Source organism: Pocillopora damicornis, chromosome 2 (assembly GCF_964200805.1).
Source record: "Pocillopora damicornis chromosome 2, jaPocDami1.2, whole genome shotgun sequence".
Lineage (NCBI taxonomy): Eukaryota > Metazoa > Cnidaria > Anthozoa > Scleractinia > Pocilloporidae > Pocillopora > Pocillopora damicornis.
The window spans coordinates 27,869,970-27,896,052 of record NC_142671.1 but is presented as its reverse complement, the minus strand read 5'-3'; the positions used below and the strand labels follow the sequence as shown (position 1 = coordinate 27,896,052).

Sequence of the window (26,083 nt, the reverse complement as noted above, 5' to 3'; positions counted from 1 at the left end):
TTGACTATTTCGCTCAGATCTTGAAAGTTCACATCAGCTTGGTATCGTACTCTTGATTCTACTGTTACCTTTGGCAAAATTGCAAATTTTTTCAGATATTTTTTTGATTATAATTTAACTTCTCACGGCGATTGCAGCTCGTCATGTGACCCCAACTTTTGTTCCTCAATGATTTCCATAACATGCACCAGGCACTCTAGTTTGTGGATAGTACGGCGTCACTGACAGAAATGATATGACTTGGTGAACACCTTTAGTCGAGCATCATGACGGGATGCTCAAGATAAATAGCCACTTAGACAGTAAGATTGTCGCTCTCGGTGACGGAATGGACACGTAATTGATCATGCAAGCGCTTAACCGAAGTCTTACCTCGAGGGGGTGAGGGGGCGGGGCGGAGGAATTTCCTCTGAGCTGACTGACTAACGGACACAGGGAAAATATCAGTCAATCATTTTTTGATACCAATAATGAGGATCAACTGGAATTGGAACTAGCCAAGAGAGACTTAACAGGAGTTTAATTTACCTACTTATTTCTTGGAAGAATGTAAATCTAATGTCAATCTAACCAGGCGCTATTAAAGCCTTAACATCTTTGGGGATTTATTGAGGAATAAATAAGCGATCCTTTAGAGGGAGGTCGTAATTAGACCTTTATTATGAAAAAAATATAATCCGAAGATAGCCGGTGTATCAGTAAAAACTTTCTAATTTATACGAACTTAAACTCGTTAGTATTAACCAGTTCAAAGTTATTTTTCAAGGTTAAATAGAACTCGAGAATCTTTCATCATGCACCGTTTTCTTCTAATGCTTTGTACCAAACATTTAAATGGACACATCATGTCTCAACTTTCTGCAGCTTTGTTTTCCACAAAATAACTGAATCAACTTTAAGTTGTCATGTGCTCGACTTTATTCAGCTTTTGTTACCTATGTAGGTGACCAGTGTGATGCATTTTTTTCTTTTTTCGGTATGAAATGAATGGAACTAAAACCTTGATCGATGAACTTCTTTGTGTGGTTTACCCTCTTTGACGTAATTTTGTATCTCTTGGTGGAATAGTTCAAAATTTGTCCAAAAAAAAAAAAACTGAGTACAAATGTCTGATAAGGTTGAAATCTCCGGTTCAAATTCAAGTAAACCGTCGTCAGAAGTTTCGCCATCGACGATTTTTTACTATGTTATGCATCCGTGGTATTCAAGGTGTGAAAAGGAGAATTCGCAGAGAATTGGAAACTATGGCAAGACAAGTTCTTAAATTTTGCTGCGCAAAATAGCACAAAACTGTGTGAGACTCGTTAGATTGAGACTGGAGTAACGTAGCGGCTTTGCATTACTCGTGCCGCATAGGTCATGCATTTTTAACACGGCTAGGATTTGCACGTGAAAAAATCATCTTGTCGCAAATAATATCACGACTTGGACATGAAAAAAATACGGCTCTGTGATTGGGAAACAAGTCGAGAGATTTGGGGCCAAACTAATAAAGGTGGCGGTGAACTCGAAAAGGGTAATAAGGGCGAACTTGCAATAGGGCGGGGTCACCATAATCCCTTTCCTGCAGCATACTCAGTTTGACGCGCATACAGAATGTCTCCAAGCCTTCAAACCAGCTATAAAGTTCATTTCATTGGTCTTTACGCAGTGATAGCAGTTTATTTCAATCAAATGATTTTCTGCAGTAGTTATTTGCGTTGTCGTTTTTGTCAACATTTGGGACGTCGCATGGGAGGCAACAATTAACAGTTAATGGAATTTCACCACCATGTCAAGCTGCAGGCTGAAAACTTCAAGAACACTTTGGAGCGCTCAGAAGTACGTCAGGGGGCTATCCCCAAATAACAGAGCTTTTTAAATACGAGTATGCGTCGTAATTTTTTTCACAGTGTACAAGTATTTGAGTCTAAGATAGCCTTTCAACCTTTTCTTGGAGCATTTCAGAATTTCAATGAATTTTTAGAAATAAAATCTCGCGTGAAACCAGGCTCAATACGTAAACAACCAGCGAGAAAATGATTGTTCTTTAAGTGTGTTCAGCCATAACATCATAGGTTATTTTTTTAATGATTATTTAATTTCCGATTACTTTAGCTCCTAGTTTTCGAAATCCTTCCCAAGGCCTAATCCAAGTCGATCGCGTACAGCGCGGCACGAAAGACAAAAGCAACACAAAGGACATCAATAAAGTGTTATTCGTGACCAATAAAAAATTCTGATGCACTTAAAATCTCATTAGTAATTCTCCTTACTGTCTTCTATACAATTCTTGTGATGTTAGTTTGGAGGATTTGGTATCCGATCAACTAATAATCCCCTAATTAATTTTTTTTTTCATTCTCAGCTTTTGAGTTCTTGATGATGTATTGATATTGTAAGGAGAAATTCTGTTCTGGTCAATCACGTGAAGTAAAGAATCAAAAAGGGAAAGCCTAAGAAAATGTGAAAATAATCAAATTTTGGATAATTCCGCCCAGCCATTTTGTTGCTCCGTTATCTGTTCGTATTTCCCCTGGTGTGCAGTGAAATACCGTCTCATCTTTTTCGCGCTTCGCTGTCTTAACATGGCAAAATGGCGTCACGGTAAACTACTAAAGAAAAAATAAAGTTCCGCCCGGCATCACCAAACAGCTCTATGCTAACGCTTTATTTTGGTGATTTGATGGTTGTAGGGATTTTTCCAACAACAAATTAGAGGAAATATCAGAAGGAGCTTTTACAGGCTTCGGAAATCCTCTCTTCACACTGTAAGTAGGGCTGTTCCTTTGTATGTCTAGAAAAGAACATAACATATATACTTACATACAGTGATCATCAATGGAATGAATTGAGTTTTAGATTATATACCCCATAAATTTTTTCAAACAGGTACAGGACTTAAACCAATTAATTGACAACTCCTATCATTTATACAAATGGAGAACTTCAAAGTAATGTACTACAACAGGCTTGTCATCTTATAAGGGTAATTAAGCATTATCAACTGAGTTGATGACGTAAACTGGCCACTGTAAAGAGCTTAAAAACTGTCGTCTCGAGCGTTAGCCCTTCGTCAATCGCTCTGACGAAGGGCTGACGCTCATTCATTTGTCAACGTATCGTCCTCTTAAATAGCTCGAATATTCGGTTTATTGCTTTTTTTCGTAATTACTGCAATCTTTCACTGACGTAATGACGAGGAAACCAATCAAAGTGGCAAAGTGGCGAAAATGAAAGATTCAGAGCTGTTAAGAATTTAGATTGATGAATACCGATCCCTACTTACCAGAGTGCAAAGAGCGAAAAAAAACGCTTTTAAAAAGGACAAAGAGACAAGAGAGAAGGTGTTTCTAGAAATAACTCAGAGGAGGAATCTAACGTAATTCAAACGTACTTAGAGAAGGGTATGGATGATGCAAAAGATGGCTTGAAGGTCGCAGTTTTCTTAAGCGTATATTCTCAATGATGCGAGACATATCAGATGATAGAGATTTAAAAGGTTTTCTGCGTTTTATATAACAAGTAAAACGCAAAAATTCGTTTAAAGCTCGCGAAACACCTACTGATCCTTGATTTAATCTTCAAGGTGATTCCTATGTATTACATTCTACATCTTTATCGCGCATGATTTTCACGCGTGAGTAGCGCGAGAAATTTAACAAAATGGGGAATGTTATTTGTCGGAGAGCTCACTAATGATGTAAATCGTGATTTTCTGATAAACGAGTACGGTGCCCCACCTTTTTTAATGCCATTATTTAAATAAAAGGTATGTCTTAACCGACTCGAAAAAAATTTGGCAAAAACCTACGACCATCTTAGAAACAATTCAAATTAAATTAAAGCGAATTTCCACGGGAGCAATGACTTAGTTGCCGAATTTAGGCTCGCTTCTTTGAGCGCAAGCCGTACCGTCATTGAAATAATGAATGGGAAAACTGAAACTTACCGCATAGAACCCAACAACTGCACGACTTGGACATGCTGAGCTACCGCAAGTGTTAACAGTGTAACCATAGTCTCTCCATGTTCGTTTTATTTTTCATATTAGTTTATATACTCAAGCAAGGAATTGGGAAGCGAGTGCTTGTCTTTACGTTCGATAAATCACCCTACGGCTCTAATTTCGTTTGCACTCTCTAGACAAACGAGAAAAATTAGGTCTGCAAAGTTCTGTGGACTTTGAGGGGTGTATTCCGTAAAACCGTTCTCTTACGCGTCGCTTTCATGTAAACCCTTCAAAAGTACATACCATCTTAAAGCTAAAAAAATTTTAAATACAAAGAAATAATTATTTCAGATACTTGGTTTAATGGTGAGTGGGTGCTATTCCTTCAACTAAAACTAATCATGTTAAACTTAGTCACCTGCCTTGGTGTTCACGCATGGCCAAAGAAACTACACAGTTTCAATGATGGACAGCAAAACCGTGAAAAGCTTTTTCGATAGTCCGATCGGTTGCCGAGGAAAAGCTGCTATTAACTCAGAAAATTGATTATTTGCCCACCCTCGCATAAGAAGGCGTAAAAGGAGAAGTACTGGGAATGTCAAAGTAGCCTCGCGCACTTTGGCGCGTTCATAGCCAGTTAACATTTTGGTCAGGTTTCTAACAAACCCTTAAATTATACATATCCTATGAACTCGATCGAATTAAGGGAACGACGCAGAAATAGAGCGTGAGTTCTCGGTTCCTAAAGTTTTCCATGATTTTCACAACTTATCAATAAGGTTGTCAACTCGGTCATGTCGCTGACCAATGAGACACGAGCTTCTGACCCCCAAAGGCACTAAACAAGAACAGTCCTTTGAAATATAGTTCCACGGTCAAGTCGAAATTGAGTTCCAAGAGAAATGACTCTAGATGTAGAACGGCGAAACAGAAACGAAGCACTAGTCAGGGAAAGAGGAGAGACGTGACAGAAACCAATGGCGAAACTCGCAACCATAATCAATCTACCGGCAGTCCCAAACATAACGCGGTGGCGTCTACGCATGCACTCGAGTATATCCACGGCGTTTACTCCCTTGAACCGATGAACTCATATCATTTATTTGCGGCAAACTCTTTCTTAAAAATTCACAAATGGCAATGGCCTAGTCTTCGAAAAACCACAAATCTCTTACTACGTAAACCAAATGTGCTAATTATTGTAACTGGAGTCCCTGAGTGAAGTTTAACATCTGATCTGATATCAAACTCTTAAGGTCAAAACAAAAACGAAGAAGTGAAAAATGGTAATCTTCTTCACCAGCAACTTTTCAGCCGAGTGGTCAATTTTCAATGGATATCGTTGTAACTGCCGGTGCTCTCTCTGTCCGTCAGGGAACAGTCGTTGGCCCCCTCTTATTTCGGTGCATTTGCATCCCAACGAGTTCACTAATTCCAATAATTGGATCGGACCGCATTTCCTCAGCTAGTGGCCATTTTGTTTTGGCAGCATGCATTGAAACAGCATTATGGGGTCGAAATTGACCGAGAAAATTAATCTCGGAACGCATCACATCTTCAAATAAAGTCTCACTTTATTTGAAGACCTGACGCGTTCCGCATAAGAATCAGTTTTGCACGTTGGGTATATTTATCTTTAGATAAACATAGTAACCCACGTACCAGAGATGAACACAGATTAAAAAACCAATGTCTGAAAAGCGTCAGTTCAATTAAAAATTCATAATTTATTTTTTTGTAAGCTTTGGATGATCGAAATACTCATTTGCGCAGCCATATAACACAATCGTGGGTGAAGGGGGAGGGGGAAGGGAGATAGACGAAAGCCAGCTGGTCCACATCCTGCACGATGACATCAAAATCTGCATTAATTCACAAACTCAGAGAAGCCCTGAATTACTTGGAAATGTAATACTTCTATCAAAGAATCTTATCTTACTTGGAAATGTAATACTTCTATCAAAGAATCTTATCTTGACTTGATGCACCGCGAGTCCCTCTTACGCGGTCATATTACGAGTAATTACGACTGGTTTGGATTTGTGTAATAGCTGCCTTCTCTGCTATGGGCAGTTCATTTGGTTTCGGGCGCTTTAATCATTAAATACAGGTAATTTAGTGTTAACAACTGGGTTGAAAACGCAAAGTAGCCACCGTATAGGGTAAAAAAGCTGACGTTTCGAGCGTTAGCCTAATCGCTCTGACGAAGGGCTAACGCTCGAAACGTCAGCTTTTTTACCCTTTACGGTGGCTAATTTACGTTTTCAACCCAGTTGTTAACGCTAAATTACCTGCTATACTCTCCCACCGACGCAGCACCACAGTTTCTTTAGAAACTTACCCCTTTATTCATTAATCATTAAATGACTCAGTAATTTGTTTAGTTTACTTCGATGGAAAACTCGTCTCAAGAATTTCTCGTTTATCAGACATAACCGTTAATTGATGTAATGTATATAATACGGACCGACCTGCGGTGAACAACATTTTTATTTTCATTTGTTTTCAAACACCCGAATATTTTAGGGCTGCAATTACGGCAAGATCCTCCCGGCTATAAACTGAAAAATTAGTTGTAGATAGTATAGAAAGAGTAGGTGAAGCAAATGAAAGGGAGAGGCTTCACCGAAACAGTTTTATTTGCGTAAAGAGAAGGCTAACTTTAAAGGGCTTCCAAGCAATCTTTGAAACATGACTATCATGACGACGTTTCCTTCAAAAACAATCAGTGATCATAAATAAAGTAAGGAAAGAATGTCCACTTTTAAGTGACAAAGAAAGTCAGTGTAAGCAAATTCAAATGTATGTTCTGAAGTTGTGAGAGGCTGTTCGTTTGTTTGCCGTGATGGCATGTGCAAATCTTGTCTTTCTTTCACCAAAAACTGAAGTAACATGACGGATCATTAAATTACAAACGGTTTTTAGGCCCTGTTACAACCCATTTAATAATTCATAATTTGCTGACACAAAATTCATGTCGAAACAGTTTTTTAAAAGAATCCAAAGTGATTGTATATAGAGTGAGAGAGAGAGAGAGAGAGAGAGAGAGAGAGAGAGAGAGAGAGAGAGAGAGAGAGAGAGAGGGAGTTGGATTGATGTGGGTATTTGCTATGATAAGTGGGTATTTGCTACCGTAGCAAATACCCACTGGCAAGTATTTGCTACGTAGGTTAGTATTTGCTACAGTAGCTAATACGTAGGTTAGCATTTGCTACGGTAGCAAATTCGGAGGGTGGGTATTTGCTCCCATGGGTGGATATTTGCTACGGTAGCAAATACGGAGAGAGGGTATTTGTGAAATAGACAAAAATGCACCATTGCGAAAGAGGAAAATAACAATTGTTGGGGCGCTCTGTTAAAACTCCGCATCAGTTAAAGGTATTTGGGCAAAATTACGTTTCTTGAGTGAAAACCAAAATGAGAATTTGCTACGAAAGTTGGGCATTTGCTACGAATGACATTTTTGAAAAAACTGCGTTAAAACATGATATGTAGCAAAACAAGTTGGAAGAAGTTCCTATTACAAAGCGCAAAGTTTTCCCAAGGAAAAAATAGCCGAAACCATTAAGGAAGAAATTTAGAGGTAAATTGAGATTCGCACCTTCCAAAAAGGATCTCGAAGTTCAGAGTACTTCATGCCTTAAAACAGGATTTCATTCAAAACTCGCCATGCGGAAGAACCAAAAATATTTCAGATTACCGCGGGTTTGTCAGGCAATTGTCCAAAGTAAAAGGACCTTTGCAGTCTACCTTTGATGAAGGTACTCATTCATATTTTTGTGAGGGAGAGATTTACTTTTGCAACGAGTCATAGTGAAGTGTGGCTATCTGTGCTCACCTACTCCCTTTCAAACATGTGATACATCATGTGTGGCCATAATATGTTGAAGATCGATGTAAAGAAAACCTTGGAAAACGGTGAGGAAAATGGGATGATTGAAGAAAGCGCAATCATCATAAGTCATTCAACCAGGCCTGTCTCTTTTATTTGTTTGCTTTTCTTTTCAAATTGCAACTTTTTTCTTTCATTCAGCTCACCGTATTTTTTTTTTTAATTTTGAATTAGCTTCTGTCATCAGATATCACATCAGCGATATGGCCCAATCGTAACTTATCTCATAGCCAGGGCGTCCTTCTTTTGCTGTACACTTGGTGTCTTTATTTAATATGATTCTAATGCATCTATTTTTGTTAAATTTGATTATTTCACAATTCTTTTTTTCCTAAGTTTTTGAGCATCACTTTCTTGCGTTTCACTTTTCGTAGGCAGTTTGGTTCCCGCAGTTAAAATTCCACGATCCAAGTTCTTTTCAAATTTTAACTAAGGCATTATATGGCTGAGTATATATTTACGTCAGTCAAATTCTTCTACTTGTCATTAGTTCCATCTCCTTTGATGGGGCTGAAAATACCTACAAAAATCCAGTAACAAATGCCTGTAAATTTTGGAGAAGAATTTTCCTGATTTCGGTAAGTCATGCCCACGCACAAAATTCACTAAGGGTGTGGAGTTTCAGCTCTAACCTATGTTCCTTTCAGTCACAGGAAGCTAGCGCATGACGCTTTTATATTCGAGGATAAAAGGCCTCGCATCAGGCACTGAAATGACAGGGCGCGAGGTTCATCATTTCTTTCATTTCGACATGCCACCATACTCAGTGATTCTTCTCCTTTCGATAAACATTGTTGTTACTGCGAACGAATGCAATAACTGGTTGTTTTTGTTGCTTTGGGGGCAATAACAAGTCAGTCAAAGAAATTAGTCTGCGGAAAACATGTGTTATGTTGGGTATGATTTAGTTATGTTCGCTCTTTGTTTTGATTTAATTTAATGGTGATTTTTACGGAATCTTGAAGTTTTTAGAGCCAAACTTTATTAAACGGAGAATTTCCGAAGCGATTGCTGATTGTAAGCCTACATGGGATCAAGAGAATATACATTTGATATCCTCTTGACAAAATCCGTTTTCTTTATTTGCGCGATCTTGGGACCTCAGACTGTTACGCTACACTTTTAAAATTGTCCCTAAAGAATCTCTCTTTAACGACGTCAGCCTTGAAAACTGAAGATAATTCTCTGTCCGACAACTTAAGAACTAAAAGATTTTATATAAAATAGTGGAAAAGGCCTCTTAGCTCAATGAACTTCAATTGAAAAGACAAAAGTTGCACTACATGGAAAATTTGAACATGGTTTGTGCCGCAGTTAAATAAGAAGTCTCCTTGATAGGGGCAAATTAAAAGGCATCATAAAATAACTGAGATAAAAGCCCAAAGGGCAAAAAATTACTTCAGGGCAGTAAACGACGAGAGATGCTCAACTCAGGTGATTTATAGTGCGGCGCAAAAGTAACTTTCTTTCGATAAATCGCCGAGATATCTTTCCCAAAATATCGTTTCAGCGATATGACAAACAGCGCACAGTACGTTATCGCGATTTATATGTTGCTCAAACAAAATACCACTTGAATCCGGTAAAGAACCTGAGGAAACACATGCACTGCTACACGGGGCCTCGACTAGTTCTTGGTCTTATTGACTACATTTAGATATCAATTCAAACGAATCCGAAGAACTTTTCAGGGTAAATTTGAATCGACGACCAGAATTTTATAACTTACTCGAATATATGATGGCAGCCCGATCATTAATAGTGTCACCGTGACGTCTTTATGTTTATCGTATAACAGTATATCAAACTTGATTAGTAAACGATTAGTTGAGTTAGTAAACGCACGTGTTTGGATATTCTCCTGAGAACTAAAGCCGCTAATGCCGGTGCGTGAATTCCTTTTATATTGTTTCGCTTTTCAATATTCTGTTACATTTCTAAGTACATCGAATCAGTTAGCGTTTTGTGATCTATTTTCAGTTGACTTTTTTCTTTATATGGAAAATAACAAAATGAAGTAAATGAGTGCGACAACGAGCGTTTATTGAGTATATCAGAAACAATCACAAATAGGAAGGAATTCGAAATGATGAATTCAGTTAGATTTGAATAACCTCTAGTAAGTAAGTATAATTAAATTCCTTTCCCATCTTTAACACTATCTCAGAGATAAGTTCGGGTGCAGTACGAATATAAACTGACAGTGAAATCCATTGTAAGATTGGACCAACTTTTAAAAGTTTGACTTCTTAACATCCAACAAAGTTTTGGAGGCCATTTATATTCGTGCAAGTGTTTCTTACATTTTTACTGACTGTCATTTATCTAGCTACGCATTTGAATGGAAGCGATTTGAGATTATACATTAGCGAATTCAAAAAGCCGGCAACTCCATCGTCATTCATAATACATTTGTTTTTAAATTGTGGCTGGTTGAGACTCGTTCTTACCGAAATATTAGTTGCAGTTCCTTGTTTGCTAAAGTCAGCAATCCGGCGAAAAGACTAGCTGATTCTTAGAATTTGTCCGTCATAACTGCTTGGGTGTTGGAAACTAGCTAAGGGCTAAGGAAGGTTTTAAAAATTAGAAAGTATAGGGTTTAATTTAATTTTACAAAGCAAGAGTCTATAACCTCTTTCTCAAAGACGTGTGTCACTTGATTCAGTGAGGGCCCGAGTTGATTTAAACCCACTGTGACTGACTCTACCATATGCTAGGCACCGAAAACATTCTAAGGAGAGAAAGGTAGGAATATTTTCCAACAATTTACCATGAAGGAAGCCATTTAACATTTTCAGAGTATGCGTTAAGAATTACTTCACAGTGATTATGTTTGGACACATGAAGACTGGCTTTTCCAGTCCGCAGATCCAAAGATTTTCTTCATATCCTGAACTGTTTACGACGAGCAGTAAAAATAGTGAGATATGAAAGACCTTGAACTCGTTTGACAGTTAATAATGCGCCGGCTGTTTTCACAGAAGGGTTTAGTTTCCGCCGTTTGACCGTCGATGTAAACCTCATTGCGATTTTTTAATGTATGGCGACGGAAGACGCCGGGTGTTTCAGTTCATGTAATCAAGGAGCCTTAGTGAATGGTTGTGAATTTTTTTGTGGAATGAATCCGGTTGAAAGGTTAAAAGTGGTTTGGCGACTCTTCTGCTTACTATTTCCTCACTAGCAAAAACTGCTGATGCCAAATATTGGTGCATGTCTGAGATGCCATGAAAAGTCCCAGAAAAATGACAAAGAATTTGCCTCATATAGCCTGCTCGAGTGTTCGTGGCCACATGATGCCGCATTTGTGACGATCTTAATACTCGGTTCCGGGCTAGCAGGTACTCCAAATTACCTGGGTACTACCGCAGTTTTCTTTTAAGGCTTTGGAGATTTTTCTCTTTGTTCTATTTCTCTCATCAAAGTCACAACGGGGCAGTTTTTGTACCAACACCTCATGTTGTGTGCCGTTTTTAAGTCACTTTGCAATGCAGACTGCGCGGATATGTCGCGCTATGGTGATACACTGAACTCACTAGGACCAATCAGAATCAGGTTTGCATGTTGGGTATATAATTAGCTATATATTAACAAAATAACCCACGTACCAGAGAATGAACACAGCTAAATAAAACAATGTCCGAAAAGTTTCAGTTTAACTAAAAATTTATAATTTAATCTTTGGTAAGCTTTGGATGGTCGAAATGCTTATTTGCGCAGCCATATAACACAGTCGTGGGTGAAGGGGGAGGGCGAAGAGAGATAAACGAAAGCCGGCTGGTCCACATCCTGCACGATGACATCAAGATCTGTGTTAATTCACAAATTTAGAAAAGTCTTGAATTACTTGGCAATGTACTACTTTTATCAAAGACTTTTATCATGACTTGATGCATTGCGAGTCCCTCTTGATTTTCAATAAAAATCCCCTCCGTCAAACCTAATTAACCAATTTTATTTAACGCATTTCCTCGAATAATCGGCCGAGCGCTTACTCAAAATTTCGGATGAACGGAAGGGCGCTTGTTGGAAGGAGGGCCCTCAATCGAGGGGGCACTTATTAAGAAACTAACAACCTGTAGCGATTCAGCTGTAGTTGAAGCTTACAAAGTCCTAGATAATAATGTGGCAATAAACAGGTTTCTTCGAATATGGGAATATTTTAAATTTTTTTTAAACACCCGAATAATTTAGGGTTGCAATTACGGCAAGATCCTCCCGGCTATTAACTGAAAAACTAGTAGTAAACAATATAGAAAGAAGAGGTGATACAAATCAAAGGGTGAGGCTTCAGCGAAACAGTTTTATTTGCGTCAAGAGATAAAGGTTAAATTTAAAGGGCTTCCAAGCAATCTTTGAAACATGACTATCATGACGATGTTTTCTACAAAAACAATCAGTGATCATAAGGAAAGTAATGGTCATTTCCATCGGCGATAAGTCCACGTGGATTTACTTCTGTTCAGTTTTAAGTGATAAAGAAAGTAAGTCTAAGTAAATTCAAACGTATCCTCTAAAGTTGTAAAGAGTTCGTTTGTTTACCGCAATGGCGTGTGCAAATCTTGTCTTTCTTCCACCGAAAAACTGAAGTAACATGAAACACTTAAGGGGATTTAATGCTACGTTTACTCATGTCATTGAACTTCTTCGGTTTCTGTTGTGAAATTTATAATAGAAATGTCCAAAATCTAACGGACTTGCAAAGACTCAACGAAAGTGTATTTATAGCAGATCGTGGACCTCAAATCATTGCTTGGCGTTTGAAAACGAACCAACTGTTCGGCCGATTTCCGAAAGTAAATTTAATTGATTATAATTGTGAAGAAGTACCTCACGTTTTTACGTTTTCTTAGTTGTTTCTTGAGAAGGATCATTAAATTACAAACGATTGTTAGGCCCCGTGACAACCCATTTAATAACTCATAATTTGCTACCACAAAAGAATCCAAAGTGATTTGAGATAGAGTGAGAGAGAGGGAAAGAGAGGGAGAGATGAGAGAATTGATAAACGATATATCGGCGACATGTTTTGATCGAAACATTTGCTTATAAAAGCTGCAATGCTCACTAGGCGACTCAACACGCAACGGATTGGATACCGCGTGCTGTGAGCGGGCCGGACGGGAGAATACAGTCCACTCACGGTACCAATCAGATCACAGTATTTGTAGAACACCGCCCGCTCACGCACTGAGAAATCTAATATTTGATCTTACGCGTTAGCTTAATGTGCACTCTACTGTTATGTCTATCGCTGACAACCCACCTGTCACAATGCAGACAATAAAGAGAGGGGTCAAAAGCTTTCCCTGTAAAATTTTAAATAGTGTCTACCTCAACACCAAATAGAATATTAAAATAAAAGTCGCGTTTTACAACGAGCAAATTGTTTTGGAGAACTCAGATAGTAAATTTGATCGATTCTAATTGTGAACAAGTACCTCACAATTTTACTTTCTCATTTGCTTTTTGAGAAGGTTTATTAGATCGAAAATGGTTTTCAGGCCGGATGTCAACCAGCCTAATAACGCATAATTTTTATAGGAGAGCAGAGAGAGAGAGGGAGGGAGGGAGAGACTGAGGGAGTTCAATCGATGTGGGTATTTGCTATGATAAGTGAGTATTTGCTACCGTTGCAAATACCCACTGGTAAGTATTTGCTACGTAGTTTAGTATTTGCTACAGTAGCAAATACGTAGGTTAGTATTTGCTACGGTAGCGAATTCGGAGGGTGGATATTTGCTCCTATGGGTGGGTATTTGCTACAGTAGCAAATACGGAGAGAGGGTATTTGTACGCAAAGGTAGGTATTTGCCACCGCAGCAAATAAGCATAGTGAGTATTTGTTACGGTTGCAATTACCTTACTACTCAGATATATATTTAATCGCGTTTTTCTATGGAATTCGCGCAAAATGCACTCTCATGCAACAATAAATCTCATTTAAACCTTTTTCATCACATCAATTAGACTAGTTTTCGGAGGCCCAGCCTGTTACCGATCCACAAAGTGGTAATGGTATCGATTTTAGATTCTGTTTATAAAACGGAAACCGAATAATCTCATACATATCGTAAAAAACTTGAAGCTATGAAGATAATACATTAAAAGGAGAGAAAAAGAAAAAGGAAAAGAAGCAGGAAGGATTGAGATATAGACTTTGATTCTGATGAGCTTTGTTCTGCCCGTATAGTGATTGGTTCTTGCATGTCCAGTCTAGTCATGTTCGTATACTATGTTCTGGCTTAGAAGCTGAATCACCACTGCATAAGTACAACTAATGTCCTTAATACCGGGAATGAAGGTGTCGTTTCAACCTAAAATGAAAATGTGGTTAGAGAAAGTTACACTGGCTGATTAGGACTGATTCAAGAGAGCTATTTTCTCTTGGTCTGACAATAGAAGAGAAAGGGACAGAGAAGGAGGCGATGAGATTGGTTAGTTTATAATGATAGAATGGCTTCCCAAAGCACTGAGAAAGGCTTCAGAGTTTTAACAAAGAGTAACATTGGAGGTTCCGTGCGACATAATATCACCTAATGTTGTGAGCCTTAGGACTCTCTTTGCTGCTTTGAGGACGACTTAGTGTTATGAAAGGCTGATTAATTTTTGGATGATGAGCCAGGTCATGCTGTCAGTCTCTCTTAGGTAGCGTGTATACTGTACTGCCAGTTTAAATAGGAGTAATTCGTCGAAAGTTGTTCGGTGAAAAGCTGCCAGGATAATCGTTTATACGTTTGAAAAACCTAGACTTGATGCGGCCAAAAGTAAAGAACAAAATCTTGATTATATGCCCTTGGGGAACTATCTTCTACTTACTATTTCACCACTAGCATGAGCCGATGGTAAACATTGTCGTGCAATTTCTTAGCTGGCTATAAACCTTCCAGAAAAATAACGAACATTTCACTCATATGACCTATTCAGGTGTCCATGGCATGATGTGGTATATGTGATAATCTAAACACTTAGTTCCAAGCAAGCACGTATAGTTCAAATAACCTCCGCGCGCCCAACCACAATTTTTTTCCAAAAGTTGCGAAAACATTTTCTTTGTCATATATTTCTCTCATCATATTCACCGAAGAGGACAGCTTTCTTCACAATCATCTCATGGTATTTCCCGTTTCTGAGACACATTTTTTCACGCTTAACGCACTGGGCGTTAATTTCTGAAACTATCTTGTTTTTGGCAATGATTTTTTTAGATGAAGTGAAGGAAGCTGGAAATTATCAGAGTTTCTCTATATATTTGGTATTCTATATGTACATTTGTGTCCCATCGTATTTTATTGATGAAAATTTCACAAATTATTTTGTTGAACTGATGCCGGGTCGCTCTCGCCTTCATACCAACCAAAAGTTGGTTTCTTTGTTCTTCAGTGTGGTCGAAAAACCCTTTTTCCGCTTACTTTTTTTGAGACTTTTCATCACTGATATCGCCGTTTTAATTCTCATTACCAAGCAAAAAGTCGAAGTTAAGTTTACGATAAGATATTTTCAAAAGCAAAATGCCAAAAAAAAAAAGTCTTTCCGACGCAGATTGCTTGTACATGTTTCACCATAATGGTGAACTTGTTTGAGTAATTTATGGTGATATAATAAACTCACTAGGATCGATCAGAATCAGTATTTCACGTTGGGTATAATTTTATAGAGATGAGCATACAAGGGAGTGCACATGTCAATGTCTGAAAAGTTTCAGTTTATCCAAATATTCACTATTTCTGTCTTTGGTAAGCTTGAGATATGGTTAACGGCCTTATTTTTATCGTTCGCGCAGCTACACAAATTCTGAGGATTCTTGGATTATTTTTGAATGTAATATTTGTATCAAAGAGTTTTATCGTGACCATTTGCATCGCGAGTTCCACTTGATTTTTAATAAAAAAACTTTCGTCAAATTATGTCAACCAACTTTACTCAAAACATTTTCTCCAACAATTGCCCGGGCGCCTATTTAAAATTTCAGCTGATAGGAGTGGTGCTTATTATTAGGAGGGCGCTTGATCAAGGGGGACGATTATTAAGAAACTATTAACGCTTATTAAGAAACAGGTTTGCTTCCTATCTAAGAAATTAAGGATTAAGGAGTTAGGGCCGCAGGAAGGGAAGGGAAGGCAATAAAACAAGACTTTCTTCCGATAAGAGTCTCACATAGTTCTGAGCATCATCTAACAGTGAAAATCTAACCATCTGATGTACTGATGTCTCCTTGACAGGGACTTGTCCAATAACCAGTTAAAGAACTTACCCCCGGGAGTTTTCCACTGGACTAGATACCTCCAAAGACTGTAAGCACCAAACAACATAAATCTTTATTTACTGCTGTAACATTCATGCGATTAAGGGGAGGGACTAAAACAATCTCCCGCGGAATTCCATGACTTGCAAATGAAAAATATATAACCGGAGGATAAAAAAAAGAGTTCATGACGAGCAAGAAAACACCTTCCAATTGTACACCCCCTTCTTTCTTCACAAACCCCATGACCCGCCAAACGAGGACTAGAAGCTGAAACTCAACCTAGTGTCGGGAAGGCAACGACTTGGCAACAAGGCGAGTAAAAGTGAACCAGGACTTTTTTCCACATTATCTCATGATTTCAGTAGTTTTTTAGCCTCTTGGAAGAGTCGTTATCTGAGCTGTTACAATTTGAGAATCTTGTCAAAACTGCTCACCCGATATTACGCTTCAAAAAAACTAATGGTGTTGATGAAAAACACAGTGCGTGAAAAAAGATGGCTCGAAAACCTTTCAAAGTCTTCTCACTTCTTCAGCATAAGATTATATTAAGAGTATGCAGTTTGGTTATTTAAATGTTTTCAATTTATTTTGTGTAATGGTTGCCTTCTATAAGCTATGGGTAATAAATTTGGTTTGGGGCGCATTTATCATCACATCATTACGTGACTCGGTAATTCGTCTAGTTTATTTGGAAAACTCGTCTCAATATATATTTTTTAAATATAATCGTTAATTGATTTCATATACATAATACGGACCAAACTACTGGTAAATAGAATTTTTTTTTTTTCAAACACTTAACCAAATGCTTGATAAAAGAGCTCAAATGATTTAGGGCTGTAATTAAGATCCTTCATTAACTGAAAAATGTTTCAGTGAGTGGTTAGTATAGAAGATAGAGGTGATGCAAATTAAAGAGAGAGGCTTCACTGAAACATTTTCGTTTGCGAGTAGAGATAAAGGCAATTTAAAAGGCTTTCAAGTAATCTTTGAAACATGACTATCTAGACGATGTTTTCTTCAAGCACATTTAGTGATTTTACGGCGATTAACCCAAGAAGATTTACCTCTGCTCAATTTTAAATGGCAAAGAAAGTCATTATATGTAAATTCAAATGTGTTTGAAGTTGTGAGAGTCTGTTCGTTTGTTTGCTGCAATGGCGTGTACAAAGTTGAACTCAAACGAGACACTATATTCAATCAGACACAAGGGAATTTAATGTTGCGTTTACTCATGCCATTGAATTCCTTCGGTTTCTGTTTTGCAATTTGTTACAGAAATGTCCAAATGTAAATTAATTGCAGAATTAATGAAGGTTTACTCAGTAGTAGGTGTTAGAGACTATAAAAAAATCGCGTTTTAAAACGAGCAAATTGTTTTGGAGAACTCAGGTGGTAAATTTGGTCGATTCTAATTGTGAACAAGTACCTCACGATTTTGCTGTCTAAGTTGCTCTTTGAGAAGCTTTGCTCAGGCTGCGTGGCAACCCGTTTTATAACACATAATTTTTATAGGAAAGTAGAGAGAGAGAGAGGGAGAGAGGGAGTTGGATTGATGTGGGTATTTGCTATGATAAGTGGGTATTTGCTACCGTAGCAAATACCCACTGGTAAATATTTGCTACGAAGGTTAGTATTTGCTATAGTAGCTAATACGTAGGTTAGCATTTGCTACGGTAGCAAATTCAGAGCGTGGGTATTTGCTACTGTAGCAAATACGGAGAGAGGGTATTTGTGAAATAGACAAAAATGTGACATTGCGAAAGAGGAAAATAACAATTGTTGGGGCGCTCTGTTAAAACTCCGCATCAGTTAAAGGTATTTAGGCAAAATTACGTTTCTTGAGTGAAAACCAAAATGAATATTTGCTACGAAAGTTGGGCATTTGCTACGAATGACATTTTTGAAAATAACTGCGTTCAAACATAATATGTAGCAAAACAAGTTGGAAGAAGTTCCTATCACAAAGCGCAAAGTTTTCCCAAGGAAAAGAATGTCCGTAACTATTAAGGAAGAAATTTAGGGGCAAATTCAGATTCGCACCTTCCAAAAAGGATCTCGAAGTTCAGATCAAGTTTACTTCGTGCCTTAAAACAGGACTTAATTCAAAACTCGCCATGCGGAAGAACCAAAAATATTTCAGATTGCCGCGGGGTTGTCAGGCAATTGTCCAAAGTAAAAGGACTTTTGCAGTCTGCTTCAATCGTAAGATTTACAATTTTTGGGCCATGTACCTTCAAGTAGATACTTGCTACGCTGTGCGATTAACGTAGCCAAAAAAAATTGAGTAATCTCTGGGGTAAATTGCTTTTTCATTGTTTCCGTCAATATTAAAGAATAAATGTTGTAGAGGCTTAGTGGAATCGCGTTTTCCATTTATTTAAAACTGGGAGAAAGAGGAGGAGAGAGAGAGAATAGAGAGAGAAGAGAATTTATAAATCATTCTTCAGCTAAATGTCGTGACCGAAATATTTGCTAATAAAACTCACCAATCCATATACCAAGAAAGGTAATTTCTCGATATGTCTATTAAATCAATTCATCTCAAAACAAGAGGTTATTACATATATTTAATACTTACTGAAATTCTAAAAATTTTACGCACTTGTTGGCTATTCATTTACAATGTCTTTAAATTTTCACGAAACGTCAGCTTTGAAACTCTTTCTGGTGGCTAATTTATGTTATCAACTCAGTTGATAATGTAGTAAATTACCCTAATTTCCAACGGTTTCAATGAGAGGCATTGTGACAGCCCAGCTGTCACAATGTTGTAATCCTTTAACAGACGATGAAGAGAAGGGTCAAAAGTTTTTCTTTTAAAATGGTGTCTACCTCAACACCAATCTTTTCAATCTGTTCACGGATTCCATATACATCACCCACGAACACCTGTGGAGGCTGCTGGGAGCCACACATATGTACAGAGTCAAGAGAGCCTTTCTTGACAGGGTACATACATGTACATTTTGAATGGATTAACACACACCCCAGCAGTGATCATCAAAGCAAATTATTGTGATACTGTATTTTCTTTCCTATCTATGTCTCATCACAACTGAACCCCCTTGTTAACCCATTCACAAACTAATAATGATGTACACTGTTAAATAACCTCCTCACCACATTTTTAACTTATTAATTTTGGTGGTATATCAGTATTCCTGCTGGGAACTATCATCATTTCTTGTGAGCTTCTGTGAACAGTTTGAAATTGTATGGAGAAGTCACATATCAATCACTTGGGGAGTAAATGAGTTAACAAAAGGAAAGAAAGCATTGTGCATTTTAACACTGTGCTCATGTTAATGATTTTTGTTGATTAGATTAAGAATTTTGTTCCATGATTTGACCGCTAAACCCTGGCACTTTGAGGAAAGCCTTATTTATGAATACCTGTTGAGAACAGCACAAACAATTCCATCATGAAGCCCTTACAAATGAAAGAAAGTCAACAGTTACAAATAATAAAGGAATCAATGGCTACCAAGACTGTTGCTGGTCAATGAAATTGATTAACTCTTTATTAATCATTCATTTTCCATAGCAAATAATGGCATACAATTGAGCTGGTTTCACAATAAAGGTTTCAACTACACATAAATCAAACTCTTGCTGAATTCACAATAATGTTCATGAGGATGCCTCAGTTCCCAGAACAAAAAGGCCACAATGATTTATAAAGGATTATTAAATAACACCAGATGCATAAGGGGAATAGAATTCTGTTTCTTCAAATCCTTATTGTGTTTGGAGAGGTAAAGGTATGCATACATGCACCAGTAGCTTTTGAGGTAACAAAGTAGATGCAAGTTGTTGATTTGAGACTGAAGCTCAACAGGAAGTGAACTGAGATACCCTGGGCATATTTCAGCTTACTGATATCACTCATTGAACTTTGTAGCCATCTGTTGGACAAAATTTCCAATTCAAGCCTCATTAAAGTCAATATCATTATATAATTCATTAATAAAAGACCTATTAAATGATCAAGAGAAACATATATTGGTTTGATTGTAACTTCCTGCTGAACATATACATACAGCATACAAAAGTAATAACAAGTTCAAACTTAGCACTAATTCTCAAACTAATTGACTCTGATTTTTTAACTTAAACAAAGAGAAGAATATATAATTATATAATTATGTATTTGAACTAAATTAAAAAAAAAGAAACTCATAGTTTGGTGCAAAATTTGAATAAGTTTCTATTTGGATTTGCTTAGGGTGAAAACATCTTTAATACCATTATTTTTTATCTAGACTGATATTAAGATACAAAATGTAAGCCTCCACCATAATTTCCAATGAGTAAAGACAGCCATTGTGTTTGTTATTCTAACAGCTTATTGCATTGGACACCTTGTTATTTTGAATTGAATTACAAAGAAGCCATTAACTAAAGATAGTATGCTTGAAAGTTGAATATCAGCTGTGAGCAATATTTTTACCCCAGTCTTGGATTGCTTATCAATAAATCACAACCTGTCAGTCACTTTACTCCATTTCATCAAATCCTTCATGACAGGAATTAAGCACATTCACTGCCAGAAAAAAAAATGGAATACAATTATTTTTAGAAAAAAGAAGCTTTCTGCCTTTTTGTTACATTATGTTAGCAATATAAAACATGCCCTCTAACTCATGTATGATTAGATTTATTTTAGATTTTAAAGGGAAAAAACAATGGTTTGCATAATTTACCTTGATTTTTTTTCCATAATTGCCAGGACAATGCTGCCAAAAAACTGTAAATATAACAATTAGTAGTGTTGTTTGGTTTACTGTATGGATAAAAGGGAATTGACACACATGCTGACTTAGAGGCAAGATGCAAATTAACCATTCAGCTATATTAACACAATTCAACAAAATGCAACATAAGTCATAGTCAGTCATTAAATCAGTTAGTTTATTTACATTGGCTAAATTTAGCTCCCAGCATACAATACCAAGTCCACAAGTCAAAGAAAACTTTGAAATTGAATGCCTTTAGAGATGCATGTAGGTGGCAGTCGTTTTGATGGTCTACCAACAATATTAAATTTTGTTGTGGAAGAAACCGAACTTTTATTATCAGGCAGTAAGATCATCATTGGAAGAATGCATGTGCAACATCCTAAATTCACAAAGTTTGGAAAAAGTGTATTCTCTGCATGCACTTTACAAAGACCGTAATATGTACTTCTCACCAGAGAGAAAGCATATAAACCACCAGCTGACCAAAAGACTGATCTAAAGGTATTTCATGTAGCAGCTTAATTATCATGCTTTTAGCTCAGCTACCTACACTGATCCAGAATGGCAACTTTTTTTTCCCAAGCCTGCTTTCTTGCTTCAGACAACAGATGGGACTGATAAAACACTCAAGTCATCATGATATGATCCAAAACATTTTCTCTTCTCCTTTTAAATAATACAGAAAGTAATATTAATGATAGTCATAAGGTATTGACATTGAATAAATGTCTGTGAATCAGAATGGAGATCACCAGCAATATTTGATGCACATCAACAGAAGAAAGGATATTACGGAAACCTTCAACACAGCCATCATTAACATGGTACATGTACCTAAAACAGTTATGCTTCAGAGGCCAAACAGGTTTATGGAAGAAACCCAAAGGAGGAGGAACCACAGCGACTACTCATTGAGTGCACTCCTTCCTTTAAGTCCTCCAGCACAGCATTCTTAAAAGATACTTAAGGATTGAAAAGATGATATCAAATTACTATAGAGACACTTGCAGAATATGTAAGTTTGGTTCACCTTGCCCATAGTTACAAGGCAAAGGATTAACAAATAAATATTGTCTTTCAATGTATGCATATTACACAAAGTATTTTCTTGGTCTACTTTGCCTTTTTCTTTCTCTTGGTCTTCTGTTCATTAAAAGCTCCAGCTTCAGATGCAACACCCTCACAGGAAATCTTTTTTGGTGACATTCTTGGTCAGTGTTTATGTAAATTTTCATAATGGTGGCAAGTGTTACTGGCATCCTAAATGCTCTAAACTGCATTACGAGCCTTTAGGTTCCCAACAAAATTCATCCATGAGTGCTTGATGAAATGACAATCACTCATTTTTCATCATCACCACTATTTGGCACATTAAATCTCCAAGCCAAACTTGGGCACGAGCCTTTGTAATACCCTTAACACCAACGAATCTGGAACCATTTTTCACACTGCTCCTCAGTCAAACTCTCTTTGTTCATGGTGAACAAGCCACAGATTTTGCAAATAACTCTCTGGTAAGTTCGTTAGCATTCTCGGCTGAGATGATAAGTCTTATAAGGCATTGATTGGAACGATTTTGTTGGAACAACCACTTTGCTCTTCGAATTCACCTGCACGATAAATTAGTAATCTCAAGTGGTTAGCTTCCTCATTGTCATGTTGTGCGAAAATTTCAACGAGCTTACCTGGAGCACATGTTGCACGGGCATACATATGTAATTTCTCCTCAGAAACTTTCCATTGATACCAGGCAAGTCATCCAAAATACTACCATCCACAGAAGTGGCATAAACAAGTGGAAACTTTTCGTCAAGGCTAACACTGTTGGCTATGGACTCTGTTCGTCCCTAACATCGTCCTGGCCCAAAACCGACCAACGTGGTGTGCTTACGGCTTGTTCTCTGGTGGCGTTGCTCCCCCTTTTGGCTCTTTACGTTTGTTTGTTTTTGTTAACAACCTCAAGCCTGTTTGTTTTCATGATATGCCTTGTCTAACGCTTTGAATGACACAATGTAATCAAACTGACAATAAAAGCCTCGGGGCATTAGCATCCTGGCCTTAAGAGACAACATTTAGAAATCTGGAATGAACTTGGGGATTAAGAGGACTTTGGTACAGTGGAACACAGGGCTGCACAGAGGGAAATGATTATTGTTAATGGCTGGTTACCACCACAACTACGTTTTTTGATTCCGCAAGGGAATTCACGTAAAGACTAACCACGTATTCCAAATCTAGACAGACATTTGAAGGTTTTCTGAAACAAAATTACAAATATCAAAATTACTTCAAGTCTTGGAAGAAATGTCAGACAGTAGCAACTCTAACTCAGCAGAAAATCCTTATTTTCAAAGGGGGTCACCGGAATCCGCCCCAACACACATTCGGAATAACCTGGCACGTCACCTAGGCTGTCATAAGGTCAGCAATCAACAATGTGCAGCATATTTGGATTTAGACTATCAGGATTGTTTGGATTTTTTTGCCAGTCGGAAAAAAAATCTGAAAAGAGATCGATCCATGCGGCAAACAGGCGGGATCTTTTAAATACCAAGAGTAAAACATGATGGCGGTTTCTGTAGATTACCCTCAGCCTTTTACTCCTTGCTGGAAGAACTTGTTAACGAAAATAGAGAAACAAGGAAAAACATCATGAAAATGGATGACTTGCTCATTTTTATAATGCTTGAGAAGCTTTGGAAAACTCACAGAGATGTTGCAAATTCGGGCGGATGCTTACGCCGTATGAAAAAATTACATGCTATTTACCTCTTAACTGGGAGAATTTTCAACTTCTTTGTTTTATTCTTAACATTCAAGTTCAACTTCCATAATCTTAAAGATTTCTGGAGGAGTGCAGCAGTGTTCAAGAACCTGGGCTGACTTGAAAATGAAAATGGCTCACTTTTCATTTTTTGAACCGCCATGTTAATCGCTATGGTTTCCACCACGTAATCGGGATCAAAAGTGATCTACCGACCCGCGCGATCCAAGTTCGGAGGGAGATCGTCCTGATTGTAGTCTTAAACTTGTTTTTTCCTTGAAGCACAAAATTTTATGTGGATCGGAAAATCAGGATTTAGATTGGGTAATAGAAACACAACCTAAATCATTGTAAGAGAAGGGCTGAACGGTGTTTCTTACATGAGTTTTGTACCAGAGATTACGAGGTTTTGAAGAGTGTGCTTTAGTATTCGAATTAGAGAGCGACTTTATGTAAGTAATGTGCAACGGTGCCTCAGCTGAGATTCGTGGGTTAAGGCGTAAAAAATTGCCCAGTGTCGGCTGAAAGATACTTTATTACATCATACTGTATTTGATTACTAGGTAATTCCTACAAACCACTTTGACAACGAAATGTCTTCAGAATATATCATTACATCCAATGTGACATGTGGTGCAGCTATCAAAAGTTTATTTCTTTGAAAAAATGTTCAAGGAGAACCTTCGCTAAGCTAGAGTGTAGGTTGCCGTTGACTTTGTTTTGTAATTCAAGCGGCAATATTCGGACCAAATATAATATTCCCAAAATGTATAACATTGTTCTAACTTTATACAACTAAGCTACTTCGACTTGTAGGCAATCCAGAGTTGCAGGAGTGAACGGATGATAAAGCGCGCAGTACTACGTGTGTTGAATGACATTTCAAGCTGGGAGAGGCTGGAAAGCTTATGCCATAAAAAATAGACTTGTATATAGTTCAATCTAAAATAAAATAATGGACTGTTGGACTATAATAACAGTACGAGGATTTCGGCAACGTTTTTGATGAAGGGACTCATTCATATTTTTGTGAAGGAAAGAAGTTACTTTTGCGACGAGTCATAGTGAAGTGTGGCTACCTGTGCTAACCTACTCTCTTTCAAACATGTGATACATCATGTGTGGGGATAATATGTTGAAAATTGATGCAAAGAAAACCTTGAAAAACGGTGGGGAAAATGGGATGATTGAAGAAAGTGCAATCACCATAAGTCATTCAACTAGGCTTGTTTCTTTCCTCTTTTTTTTTTCTTGTTTGCTTGTCGTAACAAATTGCAACTTTTTTCTCGCATTATTACTGTTTTTTTTTTAATTATTATGTTGAATAAACTTCTGTCATTAGATAACACATCAGCGATATGGCTCAATTGTAACTTATCTCGTAGTCATGGCGTCTTTTACTTGCAGCACACTTGATTTCTTCATTAGAAATGATTGTAACGCATCTACTCCTGTCAAATTTAATTATTTGACATTATTTTGTTCCTTAGTTATTGAGCATCACTTTCTTGCGTTTTACTTTTCGTGACCAGCTTGGTTCCCGCAGTTGTAAATAAATTTTATGATCTAAGTTCTTTTCAAAGTTGAACTTAGGCATTAAGGCTAAGTGTAGGTTCACATCAGTGAAATTCTTCTAGCTGTCATTAATCCCATCCCCTTTAGTGGGGCTGGAAACACCTGCAAAATTCCAGTAACAAATACCTTTAAGTTCTGGAGTAGTATTTTCCTGATTTCAGTAAGTCACGCACAAAATTGGTCAAAGATGTAGAGTTTCATCTCTAACCAATGTTCCTTTCAATTCCTGTTGTACCCTTTGTTTCAGTCACAAGAAGCGAGTGGATACCAACTGAAATGAATGGGCGCGAGCTTGATCAGTTCTTTCATTTCGACATGCCACCATACTTACCTATTCTTCTCCTTTCGATAAACATTGCTGTTATTGTGAACAAATGCAATAACGCGTCGTTTTTTGCTGCTTTGGGGGCAATAACAATTAAGTCAGTCAAAGAAATTAGCCTGCAGAAAACATGTGTTACGTTGGGTAGTATTTAGTCATGTTAGCTCTTTGTATCAATTTAGGACCACGCCTAGGTAAACTTCATAACAAGCTCGCTCATTGGTCTTGAAGATTGACTTCTCCTCTATGAATATTTTCGAAATAATTTTGCATTGATAGGAAGGCTACATGGTTTCTATCAAGAGAGCTTTGTTGCTCAGGCTTTGTTGTTTATCAGCATTACAGGATCTGGTGGGTTGGGTGTTGTTACATGTTGAAATTCGACTTCAAAGTTTCTTCTGCCTAAGAATGTTTATTTGCCAAAGTTGATTTCAGGCTTCGAGACACATATCACTGATTTCTCGTCACTGGGTTTACCTCATTTTCTCTTTTTTAGTGACTTGTCCTATAATGAACTGGAACAGCTGCCCCCAAAAGCTTTCTATGAAATTTATTGGCTTGAAGAACTGTAAGTAGCTGTGGAGCACTTTTGCTACAACTGATATAGGGCTA

General features: G+C 37.5%; 1 long non-coding RNA gene across 2 annotated transcripts; it reads right to left on the bottom strand.

Moving 5' to 3' along the window:
• Window positions 1-19,563: 19,563 nt before the first annotated feature.
• LOC149050626 (uncharacterized) lies at window positions 19,564-22,865 on the bottom strand. Of its 2 annotated transcripts, XR_016184247.1 has the most exons (3): window positions 22,496-22,865; window positions 21,645-22,420; window positions 19,564-21,476 (listed from the first exon to the last, which is right to left on the bottom strand). It is a non-coding gene; the product is annotated as an uncharacterized LOC149050626 (long non-coding RNA). The 2 variants fall into 2 exon arrangements; XR_016184246.1 differs by having other exon boundaries at window positions 21,645-22,556.
• Between the last annotated feature and the right edge of the window lie 3,218 nt (window positions 22,866-26,083).